The sequence below is a fragment of the Cajanus cajan genome, chromosome 1, assembly GCF_000230855.2.
Source record: "Cajanus cajan strain Asha chromosome 1, NIPB_CcT2T_4, whole genome shotgun sequence".
In the NCBI taxonomy this organism is placed as follows: Eukaryota; Viridiplantae; Streptophyta; class Magnoliopsida; order Fabales; family Fabaceae; genus Cajanus; species Cajanus cajan.
In genome coordinates this window covers 87,449,476-87,465,507 of record NC_138517.1, presented here as the reverse complement: position 1 = coordinate 87,465,507, position 16,032 = coordinate 87,449,476, and positions in this window count along the sequence as shown.

Genomic DNA, 16,032 nt, shown 5'->3' with positions numbered 1-16,032 from the left:
CAAGCCCGATCTCGAGCTACCAATTGTGGTTTACCTGTGCGTATCAAACGATGCAATCAATGCCGTTCTAGTTCAAGAAAGGGATAGACAACAACCCATCTACTTCATCAGTCGCATATTACAAGAGGCTGAGACAAGATACCAGCTTTTGGAAAAGGTGGCACTGGGACTGGTCCACACCGCTCGGCGCCTCAGGCAGTATTTTCAGAGTCATCGTGTCATCGTTCGAACTGACTGCCCGATAGCTAAGGTATTACGTAAACCTGAATTAGCAGGAAGGATGATGGCCTGGTCTATTGAGTTATCGGAGTTCGACGTTGGTTTTGAACCACGAGGGCCGATCAAATCCCAATACTTGGTGGATTTTGTTAATGAGTTGCAGCCAAAGGGTTACTTTATGAATGATGTGTGGATAATGCATGTGGATGGTTCCTCAAACAATCAGGGTAGTGGAGCTGGTATAATCTTAGAAGGACCATCAGGACTGATTCTTGAGCAATCATTACGGTTCACGTTCAAAGCTTCAAATAATCAAGCCGAATACGAAGCGTTGTTGGCAGGGTTAAGGCTGGCACGAGAAATCGGAGTTAGCCGATTGGAGTGCTGGACCGATTCAAAAGTTGTAGCCGAACAGGTGAATGATAATTTCCAAAAAGATGCAAACTTGTTGAAATATTATCATTTGTTTCAGAGAATTCGTGATACGTTTGACGAAGTTCAAGTGAAGCATACGCCGAGAGCGCACAATGAAAGGGCGGATCAATTGGCTCGGTTAGCAAGCAGTACCCGAAAACCGGGACAGTTGAGAACCACACTTCACTTAGACCTTGAAGCTCCAAGTGTGGCAACTACTGAATGTTTGGCAGTTGAGGAATCCACTCGAACATGGATTACTGATATGGTAGATCATCTTGAACATGGTAAAGTGCCGTCTGACCCAGCGACTACTAGAAAGCTCCGAACGCAGGCTACTAGATATACCATGGTTGGAGGAGAGCTATATAGAAGGGGATTCTCGGTCCCCTTGTTGAAATGTGTTGATGCAGAGCAGGCTGAATACATTTTGAGAGAAATGCATGAGGGGATATGCGGTTTTCACTCGGGAGGACGAACCCTGACCACCAAGGTGCTTCGGGCAGGATACTATTGACCTACTCTTGGGGATGATTGTGCAAAGTTTGTTAAGCATTGCACATCTTGTCAGCGACATGGTAACCTTATTCATGCTTCAGCGGAAGAACTTCATTGTATTAGTTCACCCTGGCCGTTTGCAATGTGGGGTATGGATATTTTTGCTAGTTGCTGTAGATTACTTCACAAAGTGGGTCGAGGCCGAACCACTTGCCAATATCACAGCCACTAATGTTCAAAAGTTTTTATGGAAGAACATTGTTACTCGTTTCGGTATTCCATATGCACTCATAACTAATAACGGTTTGCAATTCACTGATCAAAAACTCAATCGGTTTATTCAAGATCTTGGCATAAAACACAGATTTACGTCCGTAGAACATCCGCAATCCAACGGGCAAGCCGAAGCGGCTAACAAGGTGATCCTCACTGAATTAAAAAAGCGATTGGGAGCTGCCAAGGGAGCTTGGGCCGAGGAGTTGTTAGAAGTCCTTTGGGCTTATCGGTGCACGCCTCAGTCCACAACTAAAGAGACACCTTTTCGGCTAACATATGGCACCGACGCCATGATTCCTGTCGAAGTTGGGGAACCATCCTTTCGGCGACAGTATTTTGATGAGACTGCTAATGATGCATCACTCCGAGCCGAAGTCGATATGATTGACGAAGTTCGCAACAAGGCCCAGATAATAGCTGAAGCTTGCAAACAGCGAATGATCAGGCGATTCAATTCTAATCTCACTAAGAGAAGCTTCAAGGAAGGAGATTTGGTGTGGAGAGTTCAAGGAACGGCAAGACGTAATCCACGTGAAGGCAAGTTGGCAGCAAATTGGGATGGTCCATTTCGGATCCGACACAGCCTCGACAATGGCGCATATAAACTTGAAGAGCTCTCGGGCAAAGTCATCCCAAGGACTTGGAACGCGTCGCATTTGAAAACATATTATAGTTAGTTTTTGTAATATGATGGCAAACAATGTAATCACAGAAGTGCACTCTTTTCCTTGATCAGTCTTTTCTCCCCTTATAAAAATGTGAAAAGGGGTTTTGGCTGGCAAGGTTTTTAATGAGGCACATAATCAATGAAATACAATTCAATTCTTCCCTTTCATACTCAGTCCTACATTCAAACACGCAAAAAGGCTTCCCTCCCGAGTTGTTCAACTCGGCCAAGGATGTGCCTTCAGAAAATCGCGCGAAAAGGCTTCCCTCCCGAGTTGTTCAACTCGGCCAAGGATGTGCCTTCAGAAAATTGCGCAAAAAGGCTTCCCTCCTGAGTTGATCAACTCGGCCAAGGATGTGCCTTCGGAAAATCACACAAAAAGGCTTCCCTCCCGAGTTGATCAACTCGGCCAAGTATGTGCCTTCGGAAAATCGCGCAAAAAGGCTTCCCTCCCGAGTTGTTCAACTCGGCCAAGGATGTGCCTTCGAAAAATCGCGCAAAAAGGCTTCCCTCCCGAGTTGTTCAACTCGGCCAAGGATGTGCCTTCGGAAAATCGCGCAAAAAGGCTTCCCTCCCGAGTTGATCAACTCGGCCAAGGATGTGTGATAGACCATGGGCCAAGGGCCCAGTGACCAGAGCTATGGCTAGGAGGATACAGGAAGAGCTGGATCTAGAGAAGACTAATGGGCTTGTCAGGCCCAAGATAATCTTCACTTGGAATGCTCTATCATGAAGAGAAGGCCTTAGTTCTACTTGTTTATATTGTACAGTTTATACATAGTCTTGTGTATAGGTTATTTTTGCCTTTGTATTTGTGAGGCACTTTACTAGCTTTTTCTAGTGTTTGTATATTGATTTTGAGGTAGGTTACTTGGAGAGTTTAACTCCATTTAACCTCCCTAGTTGACACACTCATTCTTTATTTTTTCAGTAGGAAAAAGGGGGTGACATTTAGCAAAGTTAGGGAGTGTGCTTAGAAATTGGGCCAGAGTTGGGCCTAGGCAAAATTTTACATATTGGACTCATTTTGCTCCTAATTTTTCATAGATTTGATTTAGCTAGGTTTCATCATCATATGATGAACCTAACTAAACCAAATCAAAGAATTTCAAATTAAATCAAGGAGCAATTTGAACCATGGGCCGCCTAGCTTACTTCTTTCTCCTTGGCCGAATTTTTCAAGCATTCTTGCTTGAGTTTGAAGCTTGTCTTGCAAGCTTCTAAACTCAAGCAAGGTTAGCTTAACCTTACCTTGGTTCCTAAAAGAACCATGGTCAAGGTTTAGCTTCTCCTAGAAGCTAGCTAAACCGTAGGAGTTTAAGTTAATCCTACCATGGTTCTTAATGAACCATGGTTAGGGATAACTTCTCCTACAAGCTACTATTCCCTATATATTTGATTTTCCTACACTTGTACTCACTTTTGTCATATTTGAGAAATAAACTCTGAATTTTCTCTCTCAAACAAGAGTCACCAAAACCGTGAGCACCTCCACTCTAGGTTTCCCTCAAAGGTTCTTCAACCTTTGTTTTGGTTCCTCAATCTTCTACCCTAACTAGAAGTGGCCGAACCATCTCTTCAAGGCTTCTCCTCCATGGAAGCTTCTTTCATGGAGATTCAAGCTTCTCCAAAGGATTAACCTCAAGAACATTCGGTCCAAGCATGGAGGAGTTGAAGTTCATCAATCTTCTTCAACTTAGCTCCATCAATGTGCCTTCGGAGTAACTCCACTTGGTCTTGCCAAGAAAACAACGCAACTCTGAGTGACTCCACTCGGTCTTGCCAAGAAAACAACGCAACTCTGAGTGACTCTACTTGGTTTTGCCAAGAAAACAACGTAATTCTGAGACACTCCACTCGATCTTGCCAAAAAAAAACAACGCAATTTCGAGTGACTCCACTCGGTCTTGCCAAGAAAACAACACAATTCCGAGTGACCCCACTCGGTCTTGCCAAGAAAACAACGCAACTCTGAGTGACTCCACTCAATTTTGCCAAGAAAACAACGTAATTCCGAGACACTCCACTCGGTCTTGCCGAGAAAACAACGCAATTCCGAGTGACTCCACTCGGTCTTGCCAAGAAAACAACGTAATTCTGAGACACTCCACTCGGTCTTGCCAAGAAAACAACGCAATTCTGAGTGACTCCACTCGGTCTTGCTAAGAAAACAACGTAATTCCGAGACACTCCACTCGGTCTTGCCAAGAAAACAACGCAATTCCGAGTGACCCCACTCGGTCTTGCTAAGAAAACAACGTAATTCCGAGACACTCCACTCGGTCTTGCCAAGAAAACAACGCAATTCCGAGTGACCCCACTCAGTCTTGCCAAGAGAGCAACGTAATTCCGAGCCATTCCGCTCGGGCTTGCCACCCAAAGTTCCCGAACCATTCTCCTCGGTCTTGCTCCAAAAGTTACATAATTCTGAGCCATTCACCTCGGTCTTCAAAAGCAACGCAATGCCGAGCCATTCCATTCGGCCTTGCTCAAAAAAGTTACGTAATTCTGAGTCATGCCACTCGGTCTTGCTCAAGTTGCGCAATTCCGAGCCATTCCGCTCGTTCTTGCTCCAAAAGTTACGTAATGCCGAGTCATGCCACTCGGTCTTGCTTAAGTGGCACAATTCCGAGCCATTTCGCTCGTTCTTGCTCCAAAAGTTACGCAATTCTGAGTACCTCCACTCGGTTTTCCTTCAGCTTACAAATGGTTTTCATTTTTACAAGTAATAAATGATATTACGTAAGTCTTACATGCAAGTTTGACCAATACTTTGAATGAGGAAGTATTATAGACAAGAGGCAATTTCATTTCATTCGCAAAAGGGAGGAGGCTCTATCGGCCTCCAATCTACACTTCAAACAAAAGTTAAAAATTATATGAGACCTAGCAAAAACTACGCTACTCTTGGGGTGGATCAGATTGAACGGCAGTTTCGGGATTACCCTCGACATCATTCTCGTTCTCGGGATTCTCCTCGTCGAGGGTGTTCTCCTCAGAAGTTTCAACATCATTTTCCGGCTGGGGGGCAGCAGTCGGTTCAGTAGCATCTGGATCGGCTCCCTGAGGCATATCGGCAAAAGACATCAGTGACCCTTGATAAAAATCTTGGGTCATATCAAACTCGAAGCCCTCTTCAAATTGGCCGAAATGCTTAGCCTGCCGAACCGCGTGCTGAAACCCGGCTTCATGTTAAGCAACAATCTTCTCTTAGCCTGCTCCTTAAGACGGTTATACGCGGCTTGAGCTTCATCCAGTCGGCGATGCTCCTCATTAGCTGCCTTTTGAAGGTCAAGGCGAAGAGTGTCATTGTCTCGCCGAACAGCATCCAACTCGGCTGACAATTCTCGATTTTTGGCCGTTACTCCTTCATTCACTGCAATCGCCTCGGCCGCAGTCTTCTCGGCTTCCTCTAGACTTTGCTTTAAAAGCGTCACCTCGCCGATAGGCTCCATAGCTAGGTGATGAGCTAGTGCCAAGGAGCGAGTTTGTACCTCGCAAAAAAGTCTCCATTTGGCCCTCACGTCCAAGGTAGCCAAGAACTCCTGCCCGAACGGAGACACCATGTCTGGCCGAATCACTGCCTCGGCCGAGGCGTCATCGCTTAGAAAAGCCCGAGACATTAATTGGGGAGGCACCACAATCACGGTCCGATTAGGCGAAGCTTCGGGAACTGATTTCGCCTTCTTTACGTGCTCTTGCCTTTCGCCAGAATTCTTTCTTTTTGAACGGTCTCGATTGGCATCTTTTCCCTTCTTGGTTTTCTTTTTCTTACGTTCAGGAGAAGGGGGAGCTCGGTCATCATCATTGGGTCGAGGGGTGCGTGCAGCATCCGACGTGCCTACCCCCCCGGATTGCCGAACTTGCTTCACCCGAGCAGCAAGTAGGTGGCGTATGTCCAGCTCATCGGCACCACTGGTAACCATGATTCCTGCAAAAAGGGTTGAGTAAAAATCAATAGGAATTAAGTTTACGAGTGTAGTAGGACAAATAGCATACCTATCAGGTCATTCCACCAACGCGAAGACTCAACCAAGTTAATTAAAGACCTGGTCGACAAGCGCCGAGGAAGACGAAGTAACAACTTCAAGTCCTCCCGCTCTTCGGTCGTCAGCATCTTCTTCGGCACTACGTCGTACGATCGAGGGGCTCGAGTCCAGTATAGAGGAAACAAGGGCTTCTCGTCCTTGTCAAAGAAAAAGCGTCGTCCATTAGGCCTGATGGTCACTCGGAAAAATCCAGCCTTGAAATTTTTGTACGACGAAGTGAAGCTATCCAATAGTAGTCGATCGCCTATTCGGCTTAAGGAATGCCACTTCGCCAGTATAGAAGGCCGGGACGAGTAGAAATATAGAAAGAGGAGCGGAGAAGGCTTAATGTTGACACACTTACACAAGTGTTTGAAACCTTGCAATTGCGCCCAGCTGTTCGGGTGCAATTGGGTAGGGGCAACATTCAGCACCTTCAACACCCCCATAGTAAATTCATCAAACGGCAGCTTGACTTTGAGATCCCGAATGAGGAAGTCGTACATATAAAACGATTCCATCTTCGCACCACTTTGATCAAGACAAACCGTATCCGGGTTCGGAAAGGCATTATTCCGGCATGACCGAACCCCAATCGGATAGGGTTCCTCGGCGGCGCCAAAATTCAAGCATTTGGTGTAATCCAACAAGTTGGTAATCATGCCCGTGTCTCGGTAATGCGAGTAGTAGGAGGTTACCTCCCCGTTTACCCACTCATAACCCGACACTTCGGATGGACCGTACCGCTGCCGATTCGATACACGCTTTGTCTTTTGTTAGACCTCTTCGCTCCCACAGTAGAAGTCTCTCCTGATGAAGAAGCACTTTCATCCGGCCTTTCGGCATCAGTAGGGGACCAAGCCGTGCTAGAACGACTCGAGGCGCTGGACGAAGACCCCTCGGACGCAGACGACCGAGAGCTGCTGGCCGAAGAGCCCGATGAAGTATTAGACATGATGATAAAAACTTACCAATTTCTTCACAAAACCACAATCGTTCTTTGGATCGGCTTCTCAAACCTTCGGCTACCACAATTCGGATGAGAGCAAAAAGAGGCGGGAAAATTCAAGTTTTAAGAGAAGATGTAACCGTTCGATCTCTGAGATCTAACGGTTACAATTACGCAACCGTTCACTTTACCCTGGCAACCGTCCTCATTTTACCCTTGAAGAAAGCCTCACCTTCCTTCAAGGCTGGGGGGCAGTGTACGGGTAGGGGCGTTCGGCCACCTCTGGTCGGTCGCCGAATTGCAGTACTTGGTGGCCGAACGGCAATCGGCCACCAGGACCAAACTATCATCACTCATTGCTCTTAACCCATGATTAGGGGTTAATCAGATAATTAAGGTGTATTACCTGATACGGTAAATACGTTGCAGGGCCCATGGGGTCCAGGGCCCATAAATGTCAGTATAAATAGCTCAAGTCAAAAGGTAACGTCACTGTTCATTAATTATCCTAGATATCTGTGCTTGTTCTGACTTGAACGTTGGAGTGCCTTCTGCAGGTACCAACCCTCTATTCACATCGGATTGGAGCACTCGTTCGGCCTTCAGACTACGAGAAGATCATTGGTGTATCCTCTTTGTAGGTACAATTTTATTTTTATTTTTATTGTACAAGAAAAGAAAAGATAATATTGCATTAAATTGGCTTGATAAATTCTGGGCCTAAAAATCATGAATCCAACTTGATTCATTGGACTAGACCAAATTGATTTGGTTGTTTTTGAACTTTTATTTTGAGTTTAATTATTCAATCAACTAAGTCATCATATCAAACTATTTTTGACAATTTATAATCAATAACTTATGCAAAAATATATCAATATATATCATGAAATAAAAATTCAAAACAAAGTACTAATAAACAATTTATTCAAAACACTTTAAATGCATCGATGCACCAATCAATATATTTCAATTTAAAAACTAAAATATATCAATTTAATATTAAAATAAAAGTTAATAAATTAATTAATCTAATGTCAAAAATCTATAAGTGCTAAAAATTATGACAATTTATATATATATATATATATAAGAGTATTTAAAAAATTTTATATAAACGAATGTTTGTAATCATTAATATCCCGATATCCTCATTCCATTAATAAACTTGTAAAGAAAAATATTTTTAAGTTACTTATGAATATTCATTTATATCAACAAAACCTTATCTCATTAAGTGAAGTTGTATATATGCATCACACAACACCATTCAACTCCATTAAAAATCAAAGCTTCATGAATATTGTTTACGATGAAATTTCCCTCGATGACTTCCTCCAAGTCTTTCTTGGTCTTCCTCCCCTCCTTTTAATGTGACTAAAATTCATATAATTTATTTCTTCTATCGAAGTCTTTCTTCCGTATATTTTAGTTACCTACGGATTGTTATCCGTGAGTAATTTATTGTGGATAAATAATCATTGTTTTCATAATGCGCTTTTCTATCATCTTTTCTTCGATTGGTACTACGCCAATATTTTTTCGTATACAATCATTATGTATCTGTTAGGCCTACTCGAAGACCACGGGAGTCGAAATTTACATGATACTACTCAAAAAGAATATAAAGATGACACCTACCAGAAATAGGGAAGACTTCTTATACATTCATGCTCGAGAGCGGAAAGAAATTGTTTCGAGTAGTTAGTACAAAAACGACGGTCTTGGGAAAATAGGGAAGTGATCGAAGATTCCTTATAGTTGCACCAGGGTAGTCATTAAGGCGGAGATCAAGGAAATAGAACACGTGGAAAAAACGGTTAAGAGAAGTTACATACGGTTACGAGAAGGTGCATAACTCACACCCACGTCAAGCATAATGGATAGCGGTTACGCCCCACAACACACAAACTTAAATTCAACCGCTATCAATTAGATCTATAAATAGAAGTATTAACCTCGTGCACAAGGTCGGAAAACTCATACTAAAACTATACTCTCAAGCACTCTCTGCCTACGCATATGGCTTTCGTGCACGGAATTGTTTTTGGGTATGATTCCTTCTCGGCCATTTTTCTGTTTTCTTTTTAGGAGTAGTATTAGTGTAGTTCGTTCTTCTTATTTTTTTTTATTACGTAGTTCTAGCATTCTGACATTGTAATTCCTGTTAATTATGCAAGTGAACCATGATCTGTATTGCAAATGTATCTATCGTTCATGCTGTTTATTTAAGGATCTACTTTCATGAATATTATTACTTGTTAATCATTGATGAATATTTAGAAACAAGTAGCTTTTAAATCTTTCTGCTCCATCTCGTTGTACTTCAAATATCTCAAAACGAAACATACCTAAATTGAAACGTGTGTCGTGCTAGTCCGAATAAAAAGAATCCATAAAACGAGTTTCACCGTAAACAAATTGGCACGCCCGGTGGGACGCGTTTAAGTCAAACATAATTGGACTAGTTTTAGGTATGCATGTTGCATGAGACTTAGGAGTGGAAGAACCATGTCTACATCTAATAATCAGAGAGAAACAAACACGAACAATAATAATCACGTAGATGTAGAACAAGCAAACCCTAACCCCGATAATGTGACCAATGTGACCAGGGGGCAACAACTTCCCTTGTGTTACTCGAAAATACAGCTAGGCAAACAAATGTCACTCAGGAACTAACAAACGTCACTAGGGAATATCCCTGGGGTATGCCACAGAATTGGCGAAATACCCAACCAGTACAGGTCAAAATGCCAATACCTTTCTTAGGTCCTAATCCACAAATGCACGTATCCCCACAGGGATATAATCCTGGACCAAATGGCTTGGGTTTTGTTATGCAAGACCCATATCAACACGTAGGAACGAGTCAGGAAGGTTCCCTGATTCGACAGGGTAGTTACATCCCTACTAGTATTAGTAATCAAGCCATGATGGCTCTTCGACAACAGATGGACCATAGTAATCATGACATGGTCAATTTGTTGTCAACCCAGATGCACAATATTATGACTCCTCTATATGAATTGATAAACAAAATAGGAGATAAACTAGGTGAGGGACCACCCTCGAGAGCCATGAGTGCAAATCTGAATGAAATGGATAATCTAGATGGGAATGGGATTTTTCGACAAAACGTAGGTCGACCTAATAGGAATCCTAATGACAATATAGATCAAATAGTAGAAAGGATATTAAACAGACATGGATTCGATGTAGGTCGAAATGAACGTCCTTATTTAGTGTCAGCCTTCCCAGATTATGTAACTCAAGTAGAACTACCTAGAGGAACAAAAGTCCCAAAGTTTTTGAAATTTTCGGGAGAATTAACTGAGTCTACGATCGAACATATAGCTAGGTATGTAGTCGAATGTGAGGATTTAGCGAATAATGAATATTTAAAGATGAAATATTTTCCAAGTTCGTTGACTAAGCACACTTTTACATGGTTCACAACCTTGCCCCCTAATTCGATACACACTTGGATTCAGTTAGAAGGTAGTTTCCATGAACATTTCTTTAGAGAAGAAACGAAAGTTAGTATAGTTGATCTAATGAACATTAAGAGACAAAGCCATGAAACTTTAGATGACTATTTAAATAGGTTCAGGCAATTAAAATCTCGATGTTATACTAATATACCTGAACATGAATTAGTTAGGATTGTAGCAAAAGGGTTAGATTTCTCGATACGTAAAAAATTAGTAAATGAACAGTTGAGAGATATGGCCCAGTTAGCCGAAAAGGTAAGAAGGATCGAACAAATCAAGCTAGAAAAAGAAAGATTAAGAAAATTTGATAAATTTGTTCGAAAGGAAAAAGTGGCTTATTTAGAAAATTCTGAATTCAGTGATGATCCTAACTATGAGATTTCGAGTGAAGATTTTGAGATCAACTTAGCGGAATTGCGTCCTGGTCTTACATACCAGTGTCAAATGTTAAAACTAGGAGATAGTGTAGAAGGAAATTTGACTAAGAGATATAGTTTTGACGTGAGTAAGGCAGAAAAGATATTTGATATCTTATTAAAGGATAAACAAATTGTACTCCCAGAAAATCATAAAATTCCACCATTCGAGCATAGAAAAGGGAAGAAATTTTGTAAGTATCATAATATGTATGGTCATTGGACTAACAACTGGGTGCGTTTCAGGGATTTGATCGAAAAAGCGATTACTGGTGGTCGCCTTGCTTTTGAAGAGAAAGATATGAAAGTTGACACCGATCCATTCGCTGCTGACACTGGATATGTCGAACCAGTTTCGATGGGGATCAATATGGTGGACGTTGCTGTCGAGGACGATGAGAACATTGAACCCATTTCTGATGAGAAGCTCGAGGAATTAATGGAAGATTTTGCTAAGAAACAGGAGCCTATCTATCCAAAAGAGGGAGATAGCTTAGTCGAGTTCTTGTCAAAAAAGAAGGAGGCTGATAGGGAAGTTATGTTGTGTCCCCGATGCAGCGCTGTCTTCGATAGAGCTGCTGCTAAAGCCTTTGAAGAATCCGATATGATGAGGAGCTACAAGGCTGAAAAACTTCAAGAAAAACCCAAGCTTAATGCTGGATCAAGTGCTGGGTTAACTATGAGGCAGGTTCACATGCCTCAATATAATGCTCCAGTAGGAAAGATGGAAATGTACAACTCGTCGAGATTCGGCAACACTTTTGTGCCGAATGCAAACGTTCCTGTTGGAAAATGGAATGCACCACCAAGGCCTGTGGTTGGTGGAATGGGTCGAGGAAAGCAAGTGATGACTTATGCTGGGAACCCAGTACATGAAAATCCTGGAAAATTCTCGAATATGGCTGTAAGTTCTGGTAAATTCCCAATTGGAAGTTATGAGCGCGGTTTTCGACAACCTTTCAATAACTTAACTAAAACTCAGTGGAGGAGACATCAAAGGATGAGAAAGGCTACATTTGATGGGCTCCGAGGAAACCGGTTTTCGATTCCTGTACCTCAAAAAGGGGAATCCTCTCGAAAGTTCATCGAAGATGATGAAGACTTGATCACTGATTGTTTCGAGAGTGGTTTTGATGATTCCTTAGAGGACATCTATGGGATAGTTTCCATTCTTCCTTCCGAGTATGCGGGAGCAATGGAATCTGTCAATGAACAAGAGGATATTCATCGGGAAGACTTTTTCGATGACCCGAATTACGAGTCCAAGATCGTGTGGGTTAATCAAATCTCGAGGGTTATCCCGAAGTTCAATTCAGTTGTTTTTGATTCCCCCACCGAAGAGATGAAGGGACACCTTAAACCTCTATTACTGACCTTGATGATTGAAGGTCACGAAGTAAATAAAGTGTTGGTCGATGGAGGTGCAGTTGTGAACATCTTGCCCAGGACAATGCTGAAGAGGTTTGGGAAGTCCATGGCCGATCTAAAGCCTCATAATATATTGATTTCGGACTATGCGGGAAAGTCTTCACATCATGAAGGAATGATTCTGCTTGATGTGCAGATTGGGAGTGTGAAAAGGACTACCATGTTCATAGTAACCCCCTCGAAGGCTAACTTCAATGTGTTATTGGGACGCGAATGGATTCACGGGGTAGGTGCGGTCCCTTCCACGGTGCATCAAAAGATCTTCTTCTGGAACGATGATGAGGGGTTGGAGGTTCTCGAGGCTGACCAGAAAACGTATGAAGTGGGTATGTATTTTGCTGATCAACAATTGACAGCATTTGCAAAGACCAAGCCTTTCGATGCCTACAATTCTGGAGTGATGGATGAGGAAGAAGGAGTGAAGAAAACTTTCTGTTGGGATGTGAAGAAAGGTTTTATAATTCGAGCCGAAAAGGATTCGGCTCCAATCAAGGAATGAAGGATGGAGATCCTTATTCGAGCTTCTTAGCTCGAATATCGGCCTACATGGCCGATCGAACGACCAATATGGCTGAAGAAAGACAAGGCAGGGAGGTACATACCAATGAAGTCAAGGATGATGAAAATAGCACAGCCACTTTGGCCGAAGAAAAACGAAAAAAGAAAGAGGGAATAGATTTCGAGGTCAAAAAGAACGAAGAAAAAAAAAACAAAAGAAGGAAGATATGGACTTCGAAGTCGAAAAGAAGGAAGAAAAAGAAAAAACAGAGAAAAAATGAAGGGACCAGGTCGTCTCGAAACAAACAGAAGAAAAAATAGAAACTGATATGGACCAGGAGGTCGAAAACTTTAAAGAAGGTAAAGAGCAAGAGCTAGAACCCAAGTTAGACTGTATCTTCGATGATTCGTCGTTGGGATTCGAAAGAGAAACCAAGGGAGAACATAAGTTAGAATCTCAAGATCTGAGGAAATTAACTTGGGAACTGTCGAAAATAAAAAGGTAACTTATATTAGCAAGTTCTTGCAAGGGGAGTTGAAGGAGGAAATAATTCGAGTTTTGCATGAATATAAAGACTGCTTTGCTTGGGATTACAATGAAATGCCAGGATTAGATCGAGAATTGGTAGAGCATAGGCTACCCATGATCACAGGAAAGAAACCTGTGAAGCAAAGCCCTTGAAGGTTCGCTCCTGAAGTAATCGAAAAAATCAAGGAAGAAATTGAGAGATTACTGAAAGCGAAGTTCATCAGAACTTCAAGATATGCTGAGTGGATATCGAATGTCGTGCCTGTTATAAAAAAGAATGGAAAACTCAGAGTATGCATCGACTTTCGAGATCTTAATGCAGCAACTCCCAAAGATGAATATCCTATGCCCATTGCTGAAACTATGATAGACGTTGTTGCAGGTAATGAAATTATGAGTTTACTTGATGGTTATTCTAGATATAACCAAATTTATATTGCAGCTAATGATGTATCGAAAACTGCTTTTCGATGTCCAGGTGCTTTAGGCGTCTATGAATGGGTGATGATGCCATTTGGACTAAAAAACGCAGGTGCCACTTATCAGAGGGCAATGAATTTAATATTCTATGATTTAATTGGTAAGTTTGTACAAGTATATATTGATGATATAATTGTTGGGTCGAAACAAAAAGAGGATCACCTAAGCCATTTAAAATTATCCTTCGAGAGAATGAGAAAATGGTTTGAAAATGAATCCACTAAAATGTGCTTTTGGTGTTACAGCGGGAGAATTTCTGGGGTTTGTCATACACCAGAAAGGAATTGAAGTAAATCGAAACAAGACGAAAGCTATCATGGAGACTAAACCTCCATCGAACAAGAAGGAACTTCAATCTCTCCTAGGTAAAGTAAACTTTCTGAGAAGATTTATATCGAACTTTTCTGGTAAAACTAAAGTATTTTCTTCTCTTTTACGTTTAAAAAAGGAGCAAGAATTTCGATGGAATGAAAAGCACCAGAAAGCGTTCGATGAAATCAAAGTTTATTTGGCTCATCCTCCAGTGTTTGCACCACTCTCTAAAGGGAAGCAACTGAAGTTGTACATTTCAGCTAGTGATTCGATTATTGCGGGCATGCTGGCGCAAGATGATGATAATGGCATCGAAAGAGTTATTTATTATTTAAGTCGAATGTTAGTAGGAGCAGAAACTAGATATACTCCTTTAGAGAAATTATGTTTAAGTCTTTATGTTGCTTGTACAAAGTTGAAGTATTATATTAGGCCATGTGATGTTGTAATCTTTTGTCGAAGTAATGTGATTAAGTATATGTTGTGTAAACCTGTGTTACATTCTCGAGTTGGCAAATGGGCACTTGCGTTAACTGAATATTCGTTAAATTTCGAGCCGTTAAAAGCAACTAAGGGACAAACAATTGCAGACTTTCTTGCAGATCATTCGAAAGAAACTGAAGAAATTATTTACTTAACCACTAAGCCTTGGCAATTATTTTTCGATGGCTCGAAACACGAATTAGGCACTAGGATAGGTCTTTTGATCATTTCCCCCGAAGGGTTTCCTACTAAATTGTCATTAAAAACGTATAAAGGATATTCAAACAACGAAACTGAGTATCAAGCATTAATAACGGGACTCGAAATTCTTAAAGAGTTGGGTGCTAGGAATGTATCAATTCGAGGTGATTCGCAATTAGTCATCAAACAATTAACGCAAGAGTATAAGTGTTTAAACGAAAAATTAATTGAATTCAAAACTCGAGCTGTGCAATTACTTAATGCGTTTGATGAAGTTGAGTTACAACATATTCCTCAAAACTCGAATATCATCGCGAATGAATTGGCTCAGATGGCATCAGGGTGTAAAGTAAGTAAGGAATGTCTAGAGTATATGATTCATATCGAAAATGAATTGATAGGCCATCTAGAGGTTCTAAGTGTTGGTTCTTCGAATCAACAAGATTGGAGAAGCAAATTGATCGAATATTTGCAAAATCCCAATTTGAAGGTCGAAAGAAAAATCATACTCCAAGCCCTCAATTATGTCTTGCTGAATAATGAATTATATAAAAGAGGTTTCGATGGAGTTTTATTCAAATGCCTTGGAAATCATGAAAGTTATATAGCTATGGCGGAAATACATGAAGGCATCTGTGGAGTGTCGCCACCGGCCCGAAACGGGCTTTCGGCATTCGCGAAGGATGGTTGGACTCTTTTATTTGTTTAAAAATATGGATTGCTAGAATGACTTATTCTCAAACTGAGACCTTGTCAAACGAGCAAATTTATTAAAAGGCTCACCAATCCATGTTAATCCCAAGCGGGACCCTCCATGGATTAGCGGTTTTCATAAAAAGGAAGGGTTCATGGAGTCGCCACCAATGTTTTACTCAAAACATTGGAAAAAGAAGTTTAAGGCAATCGATTCAAAAATCGACTTCGGCCATGACAACCAGAGTCGGGTAAGGGAGTCGGTTATGTTGGTCCCTACGGTTAGAATCTAGAAGGGGGGGTTGAATAGATTCTATGTTAGTTTTCCTTTTCTTGTTTGCTTTCTAAATCTTTACCAAACAAATCTTGATTTAAAACAAACCTTTAAACATAAAAAGTAATTCAGAGTTATATATGCACAGCTTATCCAACAAGATTTGAATAACA